The sequence below is a fragment of the Apis dorsata genome, unplaced genomic scaffold (assembly GCF_000469605.1).
Source record: "Apis dorsata unplaced genomic scaffold, Apis dorsata 1.3 scaffold_345, whole genome shotgun sequence".
Taxonomy (NCBI): Eukaryota; Metazoa; Arthropoda; class Insecta; order Hymenoptera; family Apidae; genus Apis; species Apis dorsata.
The window spans coordinates 27,381-37,114 of NW_006263612.1; the positions used below are offsets into that span (position 1 = coordinate 27,381).

General features: G+C 30.1%; 1 long non-coding RNA gene across 2 annotated transcripts; it reads left to right on the plus strand.

Annotated features, from left to right (window-relative positions):
- The first annotated feature begins 2,931 nt into the window (after positions 1 to 2,931).
- On the plus strand, positions 2,932 to 6,248 carry LOC102674792. 2 transcript variants are annotated; one of them, XR_004150849.1, is made up of 3 exons: positions 2,932 to 3,297; positions 4,491 to 5,006; positions 5,079 to 6,248. It is a non-coding gene; the product is annotated as an uncharacterized LOC102674792 (long non-coding RNA). The 2 variants fall into 2 exon arrangements; XR_004150848.1 differs by having other exon boundaries at positions 4,491 to 6,248.
- The last annotated feature ends 3,486 nt before the right edge of the window (positions 6,249 to 9,734 follow it).

The following is a 9,734-nucleotide window of genomic DNA, read 5'->3' on the forward strand; positions in this document are numbered from 1 at the left end:
TTCGTTTTCTACGAAAAATTTCTACACTTTTAGAATCGCATCTTGAAGCTAGAACTTGAAACAAGTTTCTTCTATCAATTTTAACAGGAAATTCATTCTCATTAATTATTCATTAACAATTAACGCGTCATACTTCTAACACATCGAAAACGTTATATTATAAATTTATTAATAACTCATTTTTTAATTAAAATTTTAACACTTTTAAGATTGCATCTTAAAACTAGAACCTTCAGCAAGTTTCTTTTATCAATTTTAATAAAAAATTCATTTCCATTAATTATTTATTAACAATTAACGCGTCATAGTTCTAATATATCGAAGACGCAATATTAAAAATTTATTAATAATTCATTTTTTAATAAAAATTTCGACACTTTTAAGATCGTATTTTAAAACTAGAACCTTCAGCAAGTTTCTTTTATCAATTTTAACAAGAAATTCATTTCCATTAATTATTTATTAACAATTAACGCGTCATAGTTCTAATATATCGAAGACTCAATATTAAAAATTTATTAATAATTCATTTTCTAATAAAAATTTCGACACTTTTAAGATCGCATCTTAAAACTAAAACCTTAAGCAAGTTTCTTCTATCAGTTTTAATACAAAATTCTTTTCCATTAATTATTTATTAACAATTAATGCCTCATATCGAAGCGACATGATATGCGATAGATTTTTTATTAATTTTTCATGATATGGGAATTAATTTATTTATGTAATTATATATATTGAAACGTTGTTTCTTCTCCTATTTTCACGTCTAAATTTTATTTAGAATTTCACTCTTATTTAAATAAATAAACTAATTGTTTATTACTCGGTTACAGAGATGGGGATATACGATGAATACATTCTTCATAATAATCGTTAATAACTAATTAATAACAATGAATTTCCTGTTAAAATTGATAGAAGAAACTTGTTTCAAGTTCTAGCTTCAAGATGCGATTCTAAAAGTGTAAAAATTTTGCGTAGAAAACGAGTAATTAATGAATTTTCAATATGGCGTCATCAATAGATTAAAAGTATGACGCAATAATTATTAATAAATAATTAATTCAAAGGAATTTCATGTTAAAATCGAGATGGGAAACTTGTTTAAAGCTCTAGCTTCATATTGCACGCTCAAAAGTCTTAAAATTTTTAATAAAAATTGAGTTATTAAGAAATTTTCCATGTAGTGTTTACCGAAGTGGTGGGGGATGCTCTCTGTCCTTCTCGCACAATGTTGCTTTCCTTGTCTTTGAGATCGCATTCCTCCTTGCATATCCTGCTATGCTAGTAACAAGTCGGAGCTTCGCGGATCCAAACGCGAGATGGCGTTGATCAAAATTTTTCGATCGTTACCTAAGTTATCGACATAATGTGTAGTTTAAATTTATGGAATTAAAGAAACATAACCACAATTATAATATTCAAAAATAGTGAATATGAAATATTTGAAAAACATTGAAAAAATCCGCATATTTATAAATGTTGCGAAACAAGAAAGTTAGAAAAGTATTGGGAAAAATAAGAAGAGGATATTTTTTAGAAAAAGAGGAAAAAAAAAAGGTAAAAAATATGAAAATATATAAAAATTTATTTAATAATTTTTGTCGATGCCACAAAATTCGAAATCTCGTAAAACTAAAAACAAAATATTAATAAAATTTCATATGCCACTTCTTTTTCAATTAAATTCTCCTGTTATGAAATCTTGAATTTGAACAAAATTTTATGCAATGAAAAAAATCTTATATAAGAAAATATTTGAGAAAGAATACCATACCAATGTTTATTCCTATTTACATAAATTTTGCAATTTTAATTTAAAAGAATATAATTTATAATTTTAAAATAAAAATTTTTGTAGCAATATTTAATAAAAACTAAGAATTAAATTATCACATTGTTCGAACATCGATATGCACGAAATATTTTTATACAATACGTGACTTATCGTTATGTTACGAAACAAATATTGAAGAATGTCCGAAGAACACGTGCTTTGTGTCCATGTCATCAACTATTGGGATTCTTCTGTTTTTAAAAATTCCATTATAAAGATAGAAAATAATATCGTGCACATAAATATAATATTATATAGGATAATGTATTGAAGATTTACATTGAATGAATCATTGACAATGTAAAATATAAGATAAAAAGGCAATATGGTTTCAAACATCATAAAGGTAAATCTTTTTAATATTTTCTTTATACTATTTAAGATCAGAGAAATTAGATTTATTTTAAAGTTGAAATACACATTAACGCAATTTTCTCATTTATTATATTATTACAAACTAAAATCCGTTTATTCAACTTTCTGCATAAACTACATCATTCCGTCGTTCTATGATATCCTCGGTTTCATTTAAGCAAATTTCAAACTACGAATATTATCATGATTTCAGATCTCATGATACATGTAGAAGACAATTCATTTGTGCGTTTCGAGATGGAAATCTGTTAAATCCGGACTTTCGTTCAAATTCCAACTTCCAGAGATATGAACATGATCAATAGATTATCAGGTTAAACAAAAATTATTAATAATTTATATAAATTCAAATTAAAAAATAAAAAATGAAAGTAAGTCTACACATGGAATTAACATTTGATATATAATTTAAATAATTATAAAAATCAAACTAACTTTTATATAATTTTTAGTGAGAAATTTTGAATTGAATTAAAGACAATATAAATACCTACAAATCATATCCTGGATTATATATACTCAGTTTAAAGGCAAAATTAGAGATAGAAGAGTTAAAGATTTAAAATGTAAATGTGATTTCGAATGCGAAGATATAAGTAATGAAAATTGGCAAAATAATAATTCTTATATAATTTATGAAAAATATATATAATTTATTTGCAAAAAAATGAAATTACAATAAAATTATAATTTCTTATATTGTTTTTTTCTTAAAAAAACAAATTAAAGAAAAGTTAAAAAAATATATATTTTAAAAAAATCGTATTCTGATTCAACGCCAAAATACATAATCTCTTGAGATTCGCCGCACGTCTTGAAATTCTCTGCGACCCGGATGAGATTTTATTTATGAAGACCGTTTTTCGAGCGTTGGGTGTTGCGGGAATTTTATCGTATTGTCACACATATTCCTCCTTCGTGATCTCGGTCGCTTCGCGGATTGACGAGGACGCGAGAAAGCGGATCTTGCGGGCGTAAAACCTGAGGAGGAATCTTGGAATGCGTGACTTCAATCAATGGAAGAAATTTTTAATCATGAATAATATTTGATGAATAATATGTGAAAAATATTTATAAAACAGGTAATTCTATTAATTTATAAAATATAGAAATAAGAAAATAATTGAAATATGTTTTATTCTTGAATATTCAACTTAAAAAGATAAGTACAAATATTTGATTTAAGAAATAAATAAAATATGTGTATGAAATAGATAAAAAGTTTTTAATCTTTAAAATTTTAACTCTAGAAAATTGGAGAAAAATTTCATAGAACAAATATCATGGAATGCGTGGCTTGTAATCAGTAGCGAAGATTTTTGATTGCTGACGAATATAATGGGAATTTTTGGTAGTTGCCAACAAATTTTATGACTCGTTTCTGGACTTGATTTATGCGACATCTCTGACCATTGTATTCTCAAGAAAGAGAGAAAAAGATCCTGGTTCGGAATTAGTCTCGATGACGTAATTTAACGAAGGGCCCTGAGATGGAATTTATGATAGTATCGTCAGTGTAGGAGATTTTCGATTTACGAAATTCTTTTCTTACGAAGAAATCGAGGAAATTAAGAAACTTCTAGTAATTGAGAAGTAAAGTGAAAGAAGAAAAAAATTGTGAAGTTAATTTACGTAATACGTAATCTTTAATCTAATTGCACAGTGATTGGAAGTATGCTTCTTGAGGTAGTGAACAATGAGTTCAATTGTTACCTATTAAAGTAAAGGAAATCTATTGAGATAGATATTGAAAATACTAAAAATATATTTAGATAGTAATACAAATGAACAAAAAATAATTGTCTATTTGAAATTAAAACTTTTAAATAGAAAAATGTTAATGAAGTTATTTAAAATTATCAAATGAATAAGAAAAAGTTTAATAAAATAGCTTGTAAATTTTCTGAAACTACAAAAACTTCAATTAACTTCAAGAAAGTGGCAAGACATTTTTTAAAACAGAGAAATACTTAAGAAAGATTTTATTAAAAAATAGAAAGTCTTTCAATGAATTTTGATATATCTTCAATTTGTTAATGATTTCGTACTTCGAATTTTCAATCAGTTATATTATTATTCATTAAAATATCAAAAAATAATTGATGAAAAAGGAAGTAGACAAAATTTGATTTCTTTATCATGTGTAAAATATTTATCATAAAATTCCCACAATAATTTTCTCTCTATTATATTTTATTTTAAAATAATTTCAAAGTAACACATATATCAAATTCATTAATATTATTTGTTTTTTTTTTTACAAATTTTTTTTCAGCAAAAATATCCATTCGACGAAAATCCTCATGGATGACACTTGACATGTGATGGAACACGTGCAGTTTGAATAGCTTCGTTGCGGATCGCACAAAATACGGTGGTTGAATATTTCGTACCGGAAAATGTACTCTTACTAGCGATATATGCTGTACACGTTTGACCCCCGTGCGTGAATTTTTAACAAACTTAAGCAGATTCCCCGATCCGCCGCCGCGTGTCCATTCGCAAGAATGCGGTTTATTGACCCCGCGGTTACAGATCGGTGAACCTGATGGCGGGGCTCTTTCGTACGCCGGCCTACACTGTCCAACCCAAATTCTACTCTTGAAATGTCAATGTCGAGGCAACTATAGACAACGAGAAATTGGTGGACGTGGGAGGTCGGTGAAATCGATAGAGAAATAGCGCAAAACGGTGTAAATTCGTTATTCTATGCGAGAACATTGTATTTCATGTTGAGTATTGAAAGTTTTTAAAAATGACTCTTTTTTTTTTTTATTTTTTTTTTTTTAAGGTAATTGAATTTTTTTTAATTTATTTTTTAAATTACATCGAGATAGCAATATAATGGTTATTATTATTTCAGCATAGGTGAATATTGTTCAATATTCATGAAAAACTGGTTAGAAGCCATGGAACGATCGTATCGCGACTTGACCCGATTCGAACAAGCTAATAGGAGTAAGACTTTCGCTTCCATGACAGACACAATTGCCAAACATCTTCCGGAATTCTTCGCCATAGCTCAGATAATTAACCTTTTCCCCTAGAACCTTTAACGACTTCGATACGCTCAAGCTCCGATTCGTTCTCTTCGAATCGAGATAAGTATCCCCTTTATCCTATATAGTCCAAATCGATTCACATTGGTAACTGTTCTTTTTCTTTCTATTCGTTTTCCACTTTAATTCTGCATTCTATTCTCATTGAGATTAAAAAAATGCCATATTCGATAATCTTGAAATAAAATAAAAGAAAATTAGTTTCCACTATTATTGGATTTAAGTTAATACTTTTTTTAATTCTTTTCAGATTTCGTTTTTAAAAAATAAAATGAAGCTTGCTAAAAGCAAGAATCGCAAATGGTAAAAATTGAGGAAACTCCAAACTGCATTAGATTGTAAAATTTTATTTTCTTCATCTTCCTTCTTCAATTCACGAAATGTTCGCAAGACCGGTTGTCTCGGAATGATTGGAACGTCAGGAATGCACCGGTATCAGGATGCGAGGCTGGAAAACATAACTCGTTGGACGATTACGAGTATATTAATGAAGCGGATATATCGTGAAACATTGGAGGGCGTTATAAATGTGTTGAAAGTATAATGAAGTCGAGAACATGCCGTAAGGGTTTTAGAATTGATCAAAGATTAGCGGCCGTATGTTTTTTCGTATCTTCATGAGAGATAGCGGAGAGCCTCGAGAGACTTGTTGCAAAACGTATAGTTTTCAAGGGAATCTATCGAAGAAAATTAATTCGGGCACGTGGAATAAATGAAAGATATGGATGTAAGTGAAACATTAGAAGGATGTTGAAGGATGTTGTTCGTACAAGAAGAGATAAAGCAAAATATTGATGCTTGCACGTAGGTAGTATTTCGATTGAAATAATGTCTGCGATAACTGGTTGACGTGCATAATTTATATTCTTATGCGTGGGATATGGTTAATTTCATTAGTCTGTTCGAATTTGAATTTTTAAAACATATGTACAGTCAAGTTATACCTAGTGTAGTGAAGAGACGTGTATCAATATGTAGAATATAAAAAAAGAAAAGTATAAATTAAATACATTGACAAAACAAATACATGTTTTATGAATGTATTTATACTATCAAAATCATAGGATGTGAAACTATATTCTCGAGACGGCCTCGAGATTAAGAAATCAGTCACGGGTCAACAAAAATTAAAGCATCTTGAAGTCTTAAAGACAAGGTCGTAAAATTCATCAAAGAACAATCCAAAGATAAAAAAAAATATACATTTTTATAACTTTGATATCATGAAACTCATCAGAGATCATTAAATACTAGATTTCACTTTCCTTGACTCACGATTAGATATATTTCAAAGTCTTTTCGAAGATATTTCAATTTCAATTAGTTTATTATCAATCTTACAATTACAGGATTATGAACATTGATTATTCAATTAATCTAATAGCTTCGACTATTGAAATCAAGAAAGTTTAAATCTTCAACTTCTACATAATTGATAGTAAGTATTGATCCCAGAGATTGCAAAGATTATTTACAATTAATCTCTCTTGTAACAAGTATTGTTTTTTTCTAGTTTCTCTTGAGCCGTTCGTGATAAATTTCACGGATTAAAGATCAAAGAGTTCAAAGTTTCATTCTTGTTTTAAAACACCTTACAAGTTTTTTATTCGCTAAAAAATGACTGAAATTCCAGACATGTTAAACGACATATAAAAAGACATATTTCACATCAAAAGTTCAACATCAGATTAACGAATTATTTGGTCTTATTCGGATGCTGCAAGTCGGCAACAGTAGTACAAAGTCTCTTTCTCTGAACTGCCGCCAGTACAATCCGTGCATGGCATAACAGGACAACTGAACATGGAGATCTCTAGTATTCTATTCCAAAATGATAGTTGATTTTTCACTGTGACAACTGTACACTAAGCTGATTATGGTAACGACAAATCACGGTCGTGATGTGCGTTAAACGGTTGCATGCTTTTCTGTAAAATAATCTCCTTGTCCGCATGTCCTTCCTTTCAAGAACGTAACCATATAGGGTGAAAGTCAGTGAACTATTCAGGCTATGATACCGTGAAATTGTTACTTATGACCTCGCTGTCGTTGCGCTTCTGCGAAATCTTAATTAGTTCTAACTTCTTATCTTGATCGAACGTCTCTTAAAGTTCCTAATGAAATGCGAATTAACTACGAGTAAGCTGGAAACTTGGACTTGAGTGGCCTTACAATCTTTTTAAAACGAACAGCCGACTCATGAATCGTATTATATCTCTGTCATGGAACAAATTGAATAACAAGTACTGATTAACCTGTTGCTGAAGCAAAGATTCTCATTAAGCTCGGATATTAAAGCTGTTGAATAAAGACATAGAAACGTAAGATGAAGAGCTTATTTCAATTTTGATTTAATTTAATTTCGAAATTGTAAAGATATCGGAATAAAAGTTGAAAGAAATTTAAATTTCTTTTCGAATATTTAGAAATTGTTTTTGCATCGAAATTTTAAAAAAACTGTGTGTTATTTCGAAGTTTGTTTTATTTGCAAAGTAAAAAACGAGAAAAATACGTATTAATCAATTTTTCATGAATAATAAAATTAATTTTTTTCATAAGTTTTCTCTATTTAAAAATAAATAACAAAATTAAATCTATATAAGAGAATTTACAAATTGTCAAACAGTAAAACCACTATGTTGCAGATAAATCAACGAACAACAGCCACTTTCTAATGCTTCTCTCGTTCGCCAGATACAACTAATAGCACGAGTAACATCGTCGCAAAACATTGAACTTCGAAAATGGCAAATCATTACATGTAGTACGAGGAGTGGTGTGGAGCATTTTAATTTGTTAGCCTGTCAATATGTCTTAATTTATATACAACTGTTCTGCACCTGTTGCCATTGTTGGCGTATCCTCGAGATCGATGAATTATCGATGCCATCAATCCATAAAGATTATGATCACGAGAAAATAACTCTCGATCTGAAAAGTGACGTGTTTATTGAATAATTGAATTGATAATAATTTTTCTAAATGCATTAATTACTCGTTTGAAATATTTCGCCGATTAATAATCGATCTGGATAATCGTCGCTGCGAAACCTGAAAATCACAATTATAATATAATAATAATAATATTAGATATAAAAAACGAAGAAATAACAATGAAACGTAAATACAATCCTGACATGAAGATGGGAACGCACGAACATATCGTAAAACTTGTCGTTTGCGCAAGCGATCCGTTAGAGAATTCGTGTTGTATCAGAAAATCGACCATAAAATCGGCATAGTTTACCTGAGAACAAATTGTGCTTTCACTTCACGAACATCTATTAAATATCCGATACGAGTTTAATTTAATTCTTGGAAAAAAAATTTGCAATATACTGTCGTCCAAAAATTTTCACCAACTCTGAATATCAAAAAATATATTCACACTAAACTAACTTTCCTTTCAATCTCACCGTTGACGAAACTCGTTTTAACTATCATTCTCTACACCTACACTCTGCTCCACAAAGCCAAGTCCAACGGATTTCTAATATATACGTCATCTCTCCAACGCTTTCACGCGTATACAGTTCCATCGAAAAAGAAAAAGAAAAAAAAAAAAAATCTCAAAGGTCGTAAGGTTAATCGAGTCGAGCTTGTTCGATTTCGAAAGAAACGAAAATTGTTTTAACGCTGCGGCGCACCCTATATTACGCCCTCGAATCTGATTATAATTCCAAACATCGCGTACGCACGACACCACGTGTCATTAAACCGAAGATTTACGGGTAAAGATCATGAAACGCTTCGGGGGAATCGCGATGTCATCAACCTTTCGTAATCGGCCGTGTTTCGCTATCGAAACCGGCCAGCATCGATGATACTTTCGGCCGATCGCTAAACCGAGATAAAACGTATCCTATTCGTAATCTCTTCTTGATTCCATGACATTCTCACTGGAATAGTTTCGAGAACAAACGCAAAGACACTCGAAGACGCGGGAATAATTGCCTGGAGATCGAAAGAGGTGCAGGTACACTTGGCTCGGGCATCGTGATCTTCCTTTGCGGATATTAATTGTCTATTGTCCAATTGCATGGATGCGCAAAATCCGATCTTTATGGCATCGACAAGCTGTGGTTAAAGAATTCCTCGAGATGAGGCTCGAAGGTGAATCGCCAAGTGTCGAAGGAAAATTGATGCCGTGTCGATTTTCAGTTTCTTGTTCTACGTGTGGGATGATGGATCGAGAATGGATCAATGATATATCGTTTGTTGAATACACAAACGATCTCTGTCATTTTCAAATCCGATGACACGGAAGCGATGTGAAATTTGGGACAGATTTGCATATTGATATCCTTTCATGGGTATACTTATACGCGTATTATTGTTATTCTGATTTATATATTTCAAGAAATATATTTTGAATCTCTTTATTCTGAATCCATTAAGAAACAAATATTGTAGGTCGTATAATTGAATATTTACATATATATATATATATATATATATAT